Source organism: Eretmochelys imbricata, chromosome 6 (genome assembly GCF_965152235.1).
Source record: "Eretmochelys imbricata isolate rEreImb1 chromosome 6, rEreImb1.hap1, whole genome shotgun sequence".
Taxonomy (NCBI): Eukaryota; Metazoa; Chordata; order Testudines; family Cheloniidae; genus Eretmochelys; species Eretmochelys imbricata.
Window position 1 is genome coordinate 15334072 of NC_135577.1, and position 14223 is coordinate 15348294.

The 14223-nt window shown below is 47.2% G+C and overlaps 1 protein-coding gene across 2 annotated transcripts in view; it reads right to left on the minus strand.

The window, feature by feature from the left end:
* Positions 1 to 13340, minus strand: part of LOC144267148 (NACHT, LRR and PYD domains-containing protein 12-like) — a 355964-nt gene extending 342624 nt beyond the window's left edge. The window contains exons 1-2 of one of the 2 annotated variants that reach the window (XM_077820864.1): positions 13194 to 13340; positions 10346 to 10429 (exon numbers count right to left, since the gene is read on the minus strand). The gene's annotated coding sequence lies outside the window, so the exon portion shown is untranslated. The remainder of the gene's footprint in view (positions 1 to 10345; positions 10430 to 13193) is intronic. The other variant, XM_077820865.1, reaches the window with a different exon arrangement.
* Positions 13341 to 14223: the final 883 nt, after the last annotated feature.

Sequence of the window (14223 nt, forward strand, 5' to 3'; positions counted from 1 at the left end):
GGTAAAGATGAAGACAAATGGAGGACCAGACCTACCTCCTCATCCTGCTCTCCTTCCACTTCCTCCTCCAGTGCTGGTATTTGCACTGTCTGTGGCTCTGGAGGTCGAGAGATTGTCGAGGAGGGGATGGATGGAGGCCGGTGTGTTTGCAGCGGTGAGGAATAACCGAATTGTGCCCTATACGTGGACCAGGAGTCCCAATATGGCCAATTAGGGTGAAAAGGGAATAAATGGTTGCATCCATGGGGGCCCCTGAAAAGACTGGGTGCCCTGAACTGCGGCAGGTAAGGCTGTAAGTTGACGTCAATTGCCCTGATGTTGATGGGGCAAAAGATTCTTGATATTCATCCTCGACGTCACTAGGGAAAGTAGGTGCCGTCCCTGTGGGACAGTGTGAAGAGTGTCTTGATTGTTATGTGGGTAAGACTTAGGAAACCTCCTGTCTAAGGAGTGGAGCATCCGGTGTGCCAGATATAGGGAGGTCTGACAAATGCGTGAATCCATGTGGGGAAGCTCTCCTCAGTTCTGATGTGGAGTGTGGTGCTGAGGTGTGATATGGAAAAGGATCAGCAGATGGCACCAGAGAGCTTTTTGGAGCTACAGATTTATTCAGCGTTTGCAAAGGTGCGGGTGGCTTTTTCTGTGCCAAGGATTTGTGTGAATAGGGCTTCGGTGCCGTGCGCAGCATCAGGGCCGAGGGCTTCACTGGAGCCGGCTGTTTTGCCGATGCCGTTGTCAGTGCCGATGGTTTCCTCGGTGCCAGGAACAGTCCTGGAGCTGTAACGAAGTAGGGGGCCCGCTTCAGTCGCCAACAACAGAAGGTGACAACGATACTTTTTCACCCCATTTCCTTCTTTAGACTGACTCTGAGGAACAGAGGGTGTCAGTCTGGAGCAGATCTGTGCCCCTTGTCAGACGCCGTTGAAGCCACGGACCGAGTCGGGGATGGCACTCTTGTTGTTCGTGCTTCAGAAACTGAGGAAGGGGCCGGTCTCTTCTTACCCTCAGTCCTATCAGAGGATGTTTTGCTCTTGCTGGGGCTAGAGGAGTGAGGGTCAGTAGACAGCCTCACCGAGCATGAGGAATTCTCTGGTGAGGAAAAGGAACCGGGGTCCGACGCAGGTTGCAGGGACTTATCCATGAGAATGAATTTGAGTTTAAGATCCTTGTCCCTTCTGTCTCTCGGCTTTAACCCCAGGCAATGGGAACACTTCTGAGGCATGAGTCCCTCTCCTAGGCAGTGGATACACCTTGAGCTGCCATCCGTTATAGAGAAGGCAGCTCCGCAGGAGACATACTGCTTAAACACGGGTGAACCAGACAGACGGGTGAGGGAGTCGCTTCCCTGAGGGGAAGTAGCGAAAAATGGGAGAATGAAATATTTTTTTTCTTTTCTTTTGTTTTAGGAGGAAGAAAGAGGAAAGGGAAACTAACAACGATGAGAAGAAAGCAGGAAAGCTACTATCTAACGAGCACCTTGGGCTCTGCTAAGTGTTCCATTCCAGACCGCAGGCAGGAGAGAAGGAACTGAGGCTGGTAGGACCGCACAGCGCTATATCTACGACCTGCGCGCGGGGCGGGGGAGGGGAGGTGCGCATGGGAGGTCCCACGGGCACTGCTGTTGAGATCTCCAACTCAAGAAGCAAAGCCGCTGCCGCACCTACAGTGGAGCGCCCCTGGGAACATCACTCGAAGAAGAACCTAGGGGAACAGTGGGTAGGCCAAGACCCCCAGACTCATAGTGGAAACAGTGACTATTTTGATGTCCTTATTCTGTAAAAATAGGGTACCTTCCTGCCCACTGTCAAGGAGTCTCAAGTTTCTAAACACCCTGGTTTCATGCATTTTATCCATACATGTGTTAATGAATCGCCCTTGATGGTCCTCCAAAGCTTGTAACACTAGGGAATATCTCTTTCTGCCAAGGAACCTGTTTGCATTTCTTTTGGACAGATTATGCTCACATGGGTACCATCTATGGCTTCTGCACAGTTTGGGAATCCCAGCTGCTGAAACCTCCTAGGATATGTGTGTTCTGTGATTAGATTTTGCCAACCCTGTAACAAATATGAACTTCTGAAGTACTATAGTTGACTTGTCATGAAGTCACAGCCTCCTTGGTCCCCTGTCTTGCCAACCTGGTCAGCTCAGCTTGTCATCAATGGTTGCTTTACTCCAAAAAATCACAAAATACTCAAGTTGCTCCAGTCCCTAGGGACCAGTCACTTATCTCAGGGCAAGTCATACCTTAGACCTCACACCAAAGACAACACTGGCAGCCCATTCGATAGTAAACTAACTACAGATTTAATAACTAAGAAAAGAAATGGGGCAAGCAGGCATATACACACAGATGAGCTACCAGCTATGTTTTAAGATTAGCAAAGTTGTAGAGATTTGTTAATTCAAAATGCTCTTCAGGGCAAACCCGGAGATAACTCTAGGGGTGTCTACTTCAGTCTTAATATCTCTGGCCCTGTCAGAGTCCAAAAAGCAAAGAGACACCTTGATTTTTCTGTTTGAGGCATTTTATACCTTCGCTCCTCAGAAATCAAGCTTATAGCAACAGTTCACAGGCAGGTCTCTTCTTTCTGGTGGGGGAGGGGAAGGAGGAATACACTTTAAAGTCTTTGATCTCACACAATGGCCCATTCGTTGCATTATACAAGGCCTTTTCCTTGTCTGATGAGTTACGTAGTCACAGCGGTTTCCATTGCAAATGTTTGCTAAGGCTTTATGACATGGGGTAGGTATAGCTGAGTGAGAACAATCCATGCAACATCCTACTAGCTTTTCAAGTAGTATAAACACTGAACACATTCATACAATCTTTAGATCTATTTTTACAATACTAACACGCATGACAGCTGGACTGGTTTCCAGCTATGAATTTGTCAGTGCTCGGGTGACGCTTTCAGCCTTAGGATGAACTGGCATTTGGTCTACCAGCATCACACCACAATCTCAGCCAAACAGAGAGCTGGTGTTTTTTTATGGAATTTTGGAATTAAAAAGGAAAGAAAGTGGAGATATTCTAGCCACAGATGAAGAGCTCTCTCAATTCCTTGAAAAGGAAAGTGTACCAAGCCACATTGCTGCTGTAGGAGACTCACGGCAACACTAAAGACTGTTTCAACTAATTGTAGTACATAGGAATAGAGTAATACCCTTTTAAGTAGCTTGTGAGCTGTCTAGTGGTGATCACTGTTCTGTTCTAGAAGCCATCAGAAACTAGTCAGAGGAGCAGTGTGTATTAAACTAGGCCTTGCATGTCTGTATATAGTTAATAAACATGGTTCTTTGGGAGCCAGCTGAGCCCATGGAGTTTCTTCATAGTATGTTTTTTGTGTAATGAGCAAAAGACACAATACTAATCATAACACATTTTTTATTTGTAACAAACAAGTTTTGATAAATTAGGCCATTTTTCCTGTTTTTAATTTGTCTAAGACCAAACCAGGGTTCTTACAGATTTCATAATTTGCAACTGTCCATATAATTTCTGTGAAAACATTACAGCTGGATTTGCAATGAATTGGTAGAATACTGCTTTTGTTTGATTTTAAATGCAAATTCTATGTTTACTAACAAAGAAAACCCAAAATAGAAATGGAGGTGAAATATTTGGCAGAGCTCAGCTTTAAAATGAAACGTCAGCTCTGGGAGTGGCATAGCTTCATGGCTTCATAATGGCACAGCAGATGCAGGGATGTGTCACTTGGGGTGATCCGAGAAGTGTTTTGTCACTTAGGGGCAGTCAAAACCCAGTTTCTTATGGAAGGTTGTGGGGGTGGGGGGGGTGACAAATGTAGGGCTTCTGATTTTAGGTTTTTACTGATTAACATGGACAAAAACACCCCGATACAAAAAATGAAACTGGTGTTTATCCAATAAAGTCTAGACAAAACAACGGAAATGTTTGCTTGTATTTAGGGGCTTCTTGTACACAGAGCAGTAATACGGACTACAGGCGTGCAATTTTTAAGCACACCAAGATGTTGTGCATCAGCAGGGTCTGTGTAGACCCAGCTGGTGGACGCTATAGGTTTGAAACAGTGCTATGTTAAATTGCACAAGGGAACATTATAAGGAGATTACTCACTACAGTAATATCTGACTGTATAATACTACATAATGTACATGACTCATTACCGTATGTACTTAAAAAACCCTGGAACCCTCTGATTTTTTGACATCTACATAAGACTCAAAAATAGCTAAAAAATAACACACACACCCCCAAATGAAACTAATAAACCCTGAAAAAAAGAAGCCCTAGACATAGGTCAGCATACTGGTCAGGAATAAAGCTTCAGGCTGGGAAATGACGTATCCCAGCTACTTCAGAGCCATCTAATGGTTGTAGCGACATGTCACTTGCGGTGACCTGAGAAATACTTTGTCATAACCAGTCAAAACCCAGTTTTTTATTTAAATTATTAATTTATTAATCACCATTATCAACTATTATAAGATTCATTCACATCTATTATGGTGAAGTCTGAAAATTAAATTTTACATTGAATATTTAGGAAATTTTGGTCTTTGAATAAGGGAACCACAAATAAGGAACAAGGAACCAACTTCAGCCTTGTCAAAGACAGTGAGAGTCTGATGAGATTGAAAGACAGAGACTGGGATCAAGAGAGGGAAAAAGAAGCAAAAGAAATCCAGCAGGGATAAATTAGGGGACGGATGATCTTGTGATTAATGCACAGGCCTGTGAGCCCAGACTTCAGGGTTCTATTCTTGGCTCTGTCACTGGCTCACTGTGAAATGGAGACAGTAATACTGATCTGCCTCACAGCAAGGTGAAATTATGAAAGAACCATAAAACAGTGGGATGGGAATTTTAACATTAGTCCTAGATGGTTGAGGAGCTACCTATCTATGAGACACTTCCACCCCCATCTCTCCTCATGACACAGCACCTCAGCTGAGATCAGCAGAGATACTAAAGCCCTGCTGGTATAAACAAGGGGCTGCTAGCAGGGCATTCTCTGTGAGGGCCTCACAACTTTGTAATTTTCTCCCCGTCCCTTCGTTCAAAATAACCCAAATTTGATGTTCTTCAAGGTACATAGCAAAGCTTAGCTTTTCCCTGGGGTTTCTGAATAGGGGAACTGCAAGAATAGGAAATTACTGGGTGGGGGTTGAGTTTATAATTTGCCTGGCTTGCTAGTGGTGAATTACATTGAATTGTAGTCCTGCACAGTGTATGTTGTGTTATATCATTAAGTTATGTCAAGGCCTGAAAGAGCAAAGGAACCACTGAGGAGATTTTGTTTGGAAGGTACATGGCTGTGGATGGGAAGAGAAGACCCTGTGGAGTCAGGCAATGGGAGGACCTAGAGTGGATTACATCTGGTCTGTGGGTGAAACCAAGGGAGCCTATTGGTAGATGAGAGAAGAGAAACACTTAATAGAGGCCATAGGCCCACTATCTTCTAAGGGCACCAGAAGACCAAAAATCCCACCCGGCAATAGGGATAAGCAGGATGTCATGGAGATGGTCATGGGGCCAGGTGGGAGCCTCTGTAGGTTGGGTTAAGTGTCCAGATTCTTAGATGCTAAACCTTTTAAAGTTTCCCAGTTACACATTCTATGTGTCGTTTTGGAAAGTGGAGACTGGTTTATGGCCTGCTATTATATGAATTTACTATGTGCTTTATGCTATATAGGGTATTGCAGGCTGTGTGCTTCTATATACGTTGCTGCAATATTAATTATGGTATTTTCTGCATTTTATTCCCCTTTTAGCATTAGAAGCAGGATAATAATTTTTTGAAGGAGGAAAAGAAAATATTATGTTTAGAGTTACAGGGAGCAGGGGATATTTGGTACATTTAAAGCCCTCCTTCCACATTCCTACTGGCCACAAACCCTAAGTTCTTCTGCAAAATTTATAAATTAGAGTTGTGCATAAGCACCACATGGTACCATCTGTTTAACCAGAAATCAATGATGGTGCTGTGTGATTAGTTCTACTTCCCCACCTTCTAGGCTAAATTAGAACCAAGAGAAATGGTGACGGAGTGGATGTTACAGAAGATTTTATTCTCCACTAACTGTTCTTCACACATGGATTTCTACCTCAGGGGATGATTTTGCAGCAGATCATTCTTGCTATGGAGTCATCAAGTGTCAGGTGACACTTCCATTGCTGCTAATAAAACAGTGATGATCACATACAGTCCCACTCTAAAATTAGTGTTTGGATGGATCTGAATATACTGAATGCTTTATTTGTCTTTGAAGGATCATTAGTGCTGGCCTCTCTGCAATTACTAATTACACCTGCTGGCCTAGAATCATCCATCTTGAGTGAAACACACATTTTCCTTCCATCTCACACTCTGCCATACGCAGCAGAATGTTGCACATTAACTCATTTGCAGGACAGCTGCCACCAACCTCCCCTTTCCCCTTCGCATCGCTGCTCCGAGACCCCTGTAGTACTTCCTCCTATGGCTGCCCACAGCAGCCTCTTCCCCAGCACATTGCTTCCTCCTCTTCCTGATTTACAAGTGCTCCATCTCCTCTCATAACACACACGCTCCAGGCCAGTACTGTCAGTGCTCCAGACACTAGGACCTCCGGGCTCAAGCCCTCCATGGGGTTCCCATAAACACTCAGGCTTTCACAGCCCCCTTACAAGAGGGGCAATTCTTCACCACACAACTTCCACAAACCTTAACACTTTCTGTCCGGGGTTCCTCAAGATCTACACACACTGATTGCAGGGGTACCATGAGCCCTGGCATAAGGGCAAAGTTCTTCAGCCCTCGGTTACCACTCTAGTTGGTGCCTAAGCCCGCCCTCTGCTTCAGGCTCCAGCTGTGGGACCACATGTTATGGAGCAGCTGCCCAACCTCAAACTCTGACCTGTTCTGCTTTATGGGACCTGGGATACTTCAAACTTTTCGCACAGACTTCTCCTGCAAGGCCTCCTCAGACAGCTTCAACCAATCACAATCCCAGCTTCTCCCTTAGAACAGGGTGTCACCGTGCCTCAGTGGGTCAAAACTGAGAATACCAAATTCAGGACAAACTGCTTCGAAATAAGACAGATACACCCCAAAACTGGTGGTTATTCTTCCATAAGATATACCAAACCAGCAACAAAAGTAAACTTCTGTTTCACCACAGTGGCTAACAAGAAGTCAGAAAAGCAGCCTCCTTAGGGATTCCAGTCCTTGTATCACTGCCAAAAATCACTAGACTTAATGGTGAGTGGTTATTTAAAACCAACTTAATCAAACAAAAGGGTTCTTCTGATCCCTAAGGACCAGCCACATACCCAGGTCAATATACATACAATAATTGCAACGTTCTTGGATCAGGCTTGTAGCAGTGATGGAATAAACTTCTAGCTTAAATCAAGTCTCTGGTTGCTTCCAAATCATTGGAAGGCCCTTAGTCCCTTGGTTAGAATGATCCCATTAGTATAAGTTCAAAGTCCAGAGGTTTGAGCAGAAAAGAGGAAAAATGTTTCCAACGCCTTTTATAGCCCCTGCCAAGTGAAGGGAATCCAATTGTTCTCACTGTAGAAAATTTCAGGGAACACGATGGTGTTTGGGGTCACATGGGCAAGTCACATGTCCATGCATGATTTTGCTCAGTCACAGCAGAAGCATAAGTGTAGACAGTCCACTGTGAGTTAAGTGTTCCTTAATAAGCCATTTAACTTGAATAGTCCCTTTGAGATTTGCAGGCTAAATAACTTATGGGTGCTACCCAAAAGCAAACACGTTAGAAATACAGGTATAGAGCCAATACTCTTAACTTCAGATACAAACATGACACACACATACAAACAGCCTAATCATATGGAGCAAATCATAACCTTCCCGACAACACCTTACTTGACACACGTCGTACAAGCTTTGTTGCAATTCTATAACAGTGGTAGCAACAATGACATAGTCATATTTTAACCAGATAACATCACACAGGGCCAAACCAGCCCCCCTTGCTGGTTTCTGGCTTTGCCTAGCTTCCCCCTGCACCCACCGAACTGTTTTACATCCTGCTTCCCCCGAGTCACAAACTCCCTCTGGTGACACGGCCCTGAGACTGCCCGGCCCGACAGGGGCAGAGACCTCACAACAGGAGCGCGGCCCCGAGCAGCCAGCGACAGCTCAGGCGTTTCTGTCCTTAGATAGGATTCTGGACAGAGCGACCAGCCAATCCCCATCTCCACTCCCCGGACAATGAAGCCAGGATCCACCTGAGAAAGAAGGAAATGACACAATAGGTACAGTAACAGCTAAGAAAAGTGGTGAGAAAACTGAACCTCACACAGATTTGGAGATTTTCAGTCCAGAAAGGACCATTACTTCATCTTGTCTGACCTCCTGTATAACAGAAGCCACTGAATTTCACACAGTCTCCCCTGTACTGAGATCAAAGCTTACGTTTGATTCAAGTAGATCTTCCAGAATGGCACACAGTCTTGAAGACGGTAAGAGATGGTGAATCCATCATTTCCATGCGCACTGTAAAACCAGCCTAGGTGGCCATCTCAGGATTGCCCTGGCCAGGTGGGTTTTTCAGGACAGGACTCTATACCATCACCGCCCAAGCCCCAAGGTAGGACACATGGCCAGGAAAAGAAGGCACATCTGGAGCATTGTTGTGCTCCAATAATCCCTGGTTAGAAGTGGGACAGAAACACGGCAAACATCTGTCTTTGGCACCCCTTTAAGTACTATGACAACTGGAACTCAGCCAGACACAAGAATATGGCTCAGCTGTAGAGCATGACTAAACCTGAACTAAACAAGAACATGATCACTCTCTGGAAACACTGCATCAGAAAGGAACACTCCAAAGAGAGGGTTTGTTTAGGCTGGCCCAGAAGAATACAACTAGGAGTAGTGGGCTGAAATTGAGTAGGAAAATTTAGGCTGAACCCAGGAAAACCTTCCTGGAGGGGAGAACTACCATATTATATTGTGGAAAAGTCTTCAGAGAGAAGTGGTTTTATGATTTAATGAACACAGATAAATGCTGGAAATGGAATGGAGCTCATTCATCCACAGTAAACTGATGGCCCACTTACGGGGCAATATGAATTTCCACAAATTTTAGTTTCTTCCAAAGTCTTAGATTTGTAGTAATTTATGCATGCTCGTGGTTTTTATTTTTCTTAAATATTATACAAATGCCTTAAAATATGTCCTGGGAAAACTGGCAGTGTAACTGTACAAAACAAGGAAAGTGGTAAGGCCAGAATAATCTGACATTATGAACACGCATCAGTGTTTGGCATAGTATCCGCTGCACTCACAAAGAACATGCAGGAAAGACCTGTTATGGGAACGTTCAGAATGTTCCGCTTCTAGTAAAAATAAAATAGACACATTCTTTTCTTTTTGGTAACTTTTCTTGATGAGGAAGTTAAAATTGTAGGAAGAATGTTTGCTTCTTTTCTCTCAATATACCGAAGCAAATTCTGACAGGGTTTATTTTGTGACTTAGCAGCAGCCATCTTGTAAGCATTATAGGAACCATTTTACTAACCCTACCAATTCTCAAATACACAATGTTTAATGCAGTGGAATGTGGAGACAGGCCTATCACAGATGCTAAGAGAAAACTGTAGAGATAATCTTGCAAATCAGGCCACCCTAAACATAAACTACCCCATCTACAAAACACAAAGCTAAAAGAACAAACTGGGGACCCAATCCTGCAGTCCTTACTAAGGCAAAATGTATGTGTCCATTCCATTGCCACCCCCAGTTCTCACAAACATTCTTTCAAAAGGGAGGAGTCACAAGCTGCCTGGTAGGTTTGGAGAATATCAGAGAGACGGGCTATTTCTCTCGTCAGTCATGACGGCTCCCACTCCAGCTCATTGGAGCCAGACCTGCACAGAAGGGCTTTCACGGAAAGGAAGAGGAAGATGAAATAAGCAAACACTCCTCCTTTTTTCACTCCTAGGGCTGGGGTGTCTGGTTCAATTGTCCCTCCACTTGGGGACACAGAGAGGAACATTTCACCCTTTATACCGTTACAGCTCCTACCCCCACTGCTCCACCCCAGTTACTTTCTTTTACTTCTTCTAACACAGCTCCAGAGATCTTTCAAGACATTTTGGAACCAGAGCAAATGGAATCCATTATTCTCCCTTCTGGCTGCAATACAAATGTATAAACAAACTATACAAATATGTGAACTTGCAAACATACACCCTCCATTTCCAAGAGGAAGCAGAGAACTTGCCACACCCATATCTTCCTTTGTCTGTCTGCACTGAAGATTCTGGCTTACTCCATAGAATGTGATTGACTGTAATATGATTTTAGCTCACTGAAAGTATCATGCATTGTGGACTCACCTTGAGGCACTGGAGAGAGCTTGATTAGACTGAGTTTCAGATGTTTTTTCCGTTCAGAAATGGAGGACAACTGTTCTCTGCGATCTGTTATGATCAGAGCAGTTTCACTTTTGCATGTGACCCCTGCATTTCCTGGCTTTTCAAAAGTAGTTTTAGAATTAGCCCCGTCCCTGCCCCAGAAGTGGAAAAACACTCTTAAATTGAAGCTAAGGTTAATTATGCAGCGTCAGCAGGTGTCCAGAATAACTGGTGGGCCTATAGGTAGCCAGGTATCATCCCTGGTGCAAACACAGCCTTCTGTTCTCATTCATCTTATTTTTAAAAGTGAAAACCTGAGAGGCCATTTGTCAGGGGTGTCACAGGAAAGACTTTTGTTGGGGAAGTGGTAAGAAAAACGGGAACCCTCTCCCCACCATGGCCTCTTTCAGACTGAAAAACTAGCACTTTACAGTAAAGGGCTGGAAGGGAGACAACAACTAGAGTTGCTAACTCATTAATTTATTGTGAGTAGTGTGATTTTGTTCCCGGCTTTAGTCCATTATTGTGATGTGAAAAGCTGCAGCCTTCTCACAGTTTGGGGAAGCAAAATGGGAGACACTTTTCCCATCCAATGTTCTGTAGCCTCATGGAAAGTCCACTGAACTGCAAGACCAAAAACCATGACTTCCAATCCCAGCTCTTTGACTTACTGCTAATATTTCTGCACCCTCAATACAAAGGTCACTTGGATACTCCGCCACCGTAGCAAAACTTTAGTGTGCTGCCCCCATCCTACACCCCAGAACAGAGTTTCTCAACTGGGGAAGGGGGCATGGTGAGCCTTCTGATGGCTCAGTGGTTATGGTAAAAGGCAGGGTGGGAGACAAACACCAGGTCACAGCACCACCTGCTCATGTGCGGCCATGATAGAGGGTGGTCTGGCCACGTTTGAGTGAGCAGCCCTGCCACCTGCTGCACAGGGTTGCAGAGTCACTCAGGTTTGGCGCGGCCACCCCAGGCAGAATTTGCCATAGTAGGCAGCTGCCTCATTTATCTATAGCTAGAGTGGTCCCTGCCTTTATAACCTTTATTCTAAGCCAGAGGTGGGCAAACTGCGGCCCGCGGGACCGTCCTGCTCGGCCCCTGAGCTCCCGGCCGGGGAGGCTAGTCCCCAGCCCCTCCCCTGCTGTCCCCCCTCCCCTGCAGCCTCAGTGCGCCACGCTGCCGGTGCTCTGGCCTGCCGCTCCTGCTGGGCAGCGCAGCGACATGGCTGCGAGCTCCTGCCGCTCTGAGCAGCATGGTAAGGGAGCGGGGGCAGGGGCGGGGGGCTTGGATAAGGGGCAGGGGGTCCCAGGGAGCAGGGGGCAATTGGATGGGGTGGAGGTTCGGTGGGGACAGTCAGGGGACAGGGGGCGGTTGGATGGAGCAGAGGTTCTGGGGGGGGCAGTCAGAGGATGGGGAACGGGGGGGGGGTGGATAGGTGTGGGAGTCCTGGGGGGCCTGTCAGGGGTGGGGGTGTGGATAGGGGTCAGGAGGGGCAGTCAGCGGACAGGGAGCAGGGGGGTTGGATAGCGGGTGGGGTTCCAGGGGGATGGTTTGGGGCCCCGGGGTCCTGGGAGGGATGGACAGGGGACAAGGAGCGGGGGGGTTGGATGGGTCAGGGGTTCTGAAGGGGGGCATTCATGGGGGAAGGAAGTGGGAGGGGCCGGAGAGGGGGCGGGGGCCAGGCTGTTTGGGGAGGCACCTTACCTACCCGGCCCTCCATTCAGTTTCGCACCCCAATGTAACCCTTGGGCCCAAAAGTTTGCCCACCCCTGTTCTAAGCCAAGCTCTCATACCTTGGAGGTCACGATCATTTGTCGATTAGGGAATGTCTGCGCTGCACAGTTCACCCAGGCTCTTACCCAGGTTTGAGCCTTAACATCCCGCACCCCACCCCACCCCACCATCCACCCAGTAAAACCTTTGACCTTGGTTTGGAGGTGCTCTAAGGCCAGGCGAGCTCACCCGGCTTTGGGGATGGAACCCAGGCTCTGCTTTAAGTCAGGCTGGAACCCACCCATTTTATCGTGAGGATGCTGGCAAAAATCACTGGAGTGCTGATAGGCCTCCAACGCTCTTCCCACAAATCCCCTGGAGGACAAATAAGTTCTCCCACAATTGACTAGGAAAGAATCTTAGTGTGTCTCTGCACAGAGAGCCCTGGGATATCCCCCCAGTAGGGTTGTCAATTCTCCCAGACTGGACTCCATTTTGCGGTGATGACGTCCTCATTTGTGTCAATGGCGTCCAGTCCGGTCTGGGAGAGTTGGCAACCCTACCCTCCAGCCAAACACAGGTGAGTGCAGAAACAGTGAGAGCACAGTAACACGGGTACGGCTTTACTGTGGGGACACTCACACCCAGGCTAGGCTAACCCAAGTGCTCAGACGCAGGTGCCAATCGCCTGGGTTAACTGTGCAGTGTAGACATAGACTTTAATAGGGGAGAGCTTGCACAAGGCCACTTCAGAGAGACCTGGGAATAGCACCCAGGTCACTAAGGGTACATCTACCCTGCAATTCAAAACCCGTGGCTGGGCCATGCCAGCTGATCCAGGCTCATGAGGCCTTGTTTAATTGCAGTTAATAGAGGTTCAGGCTCAGGCTGTGGCCAAAGCTCTGGGACCTCCCACCTTGCAGGGTCCTACACCCAGGCTCCCTATATCTGGCACACTGGATTCTCCACTCCTTAGACAAGATTCTTCTTTACTGCAGCCAGACATTTGTGATGACAAAGGCCAGGCAGGACGAGCTAGTTCCCCTCTGCTCTGACCCATACAAAGCTGTACTGAGTTGAGTCACAGGAACGTAGAGCATGATGCACTTACTGTAAGAGGGGGGAGTCCAGACAGAACTTGGTATCCAGCTTCCTTCCTTTGCCTCCGCTTTCTCACTATTTAGACCCACAAATAGAGAGACAAGAAGAGCCCAGGACCCAGAACGAGCAGCACTGGCTCCCTCTCGCCCCACCCTGCAGAGTCTGCACTGAGTGAGGAAACTCACATGTGAAAGTGAAACTCAGAGCAACCCACTCAGAGAGGTTTCAGAGTAACAGCCGTGTTAGTCTGTATTCGCAAAAAGAAAAGGAGGACTTCTGGCACCTTAGAGACTAACCAATTTATTTGAGCACGAGCTTTCGTGAGCTACAGCTCACTTGCATCCGATGAAGTGAGCTGTAGCTCACGAAAGCTCGTGTTCAAATAAATTGGTTAGTCTCTAAGGTAAAGTCCTCCTTTTCTTTTCACTCAGGGAGTTAACCCTTCACTCACCTCAGTGCTGCCCTGTCCTCCCAGGGCTCAGTTGAGCCTGGCTGTTACACAGGAGCACAGGGGGGGAAGGGCACAACTTGCACAACCTGTTGTGTGTTTGGGGGCTTTCTTTTTGCGGGGCAGGGGTGGCTTCTGCTTTGTTGTTGTTTGGGGGCTTTTTTTACCCCCCTCCCCATGTGACTGGTTCTTAGTGTCACAATTCTCTTGTCTGTGCGAGAGCACAGAGCTAAGGAAAGCTTGGAAGGCTGCTGCCTTTGGGGCCTCGTTTTTCCTTTCACCTTTCGGGTGGCTCGACTCAGTGGCATGTGCGCCTGGCGCTTGCTGGCTCCCAGCCTTGCTTTCAGTTCAGCCAGCGACCGGCACTAGGCCCAGGGGGTTGTGGTTTGGGTTATAGGGGCAGGAGGACTGACGGGCACCCCCACTCTCAGCAGCAGCCTGCGATTTGCCTGAGCTGTGTGAGGCCAGGCACAATTGCAGCCCCTGTGCTCAGGGCAGTGCAGCGATTGCTCCCTTCACGTCACCCCAGGGGGGCAGGGAGCAGGAGAGGTGGGGCTGAGGCACCAGCCCACAGAGAGGGACTGGCACATGG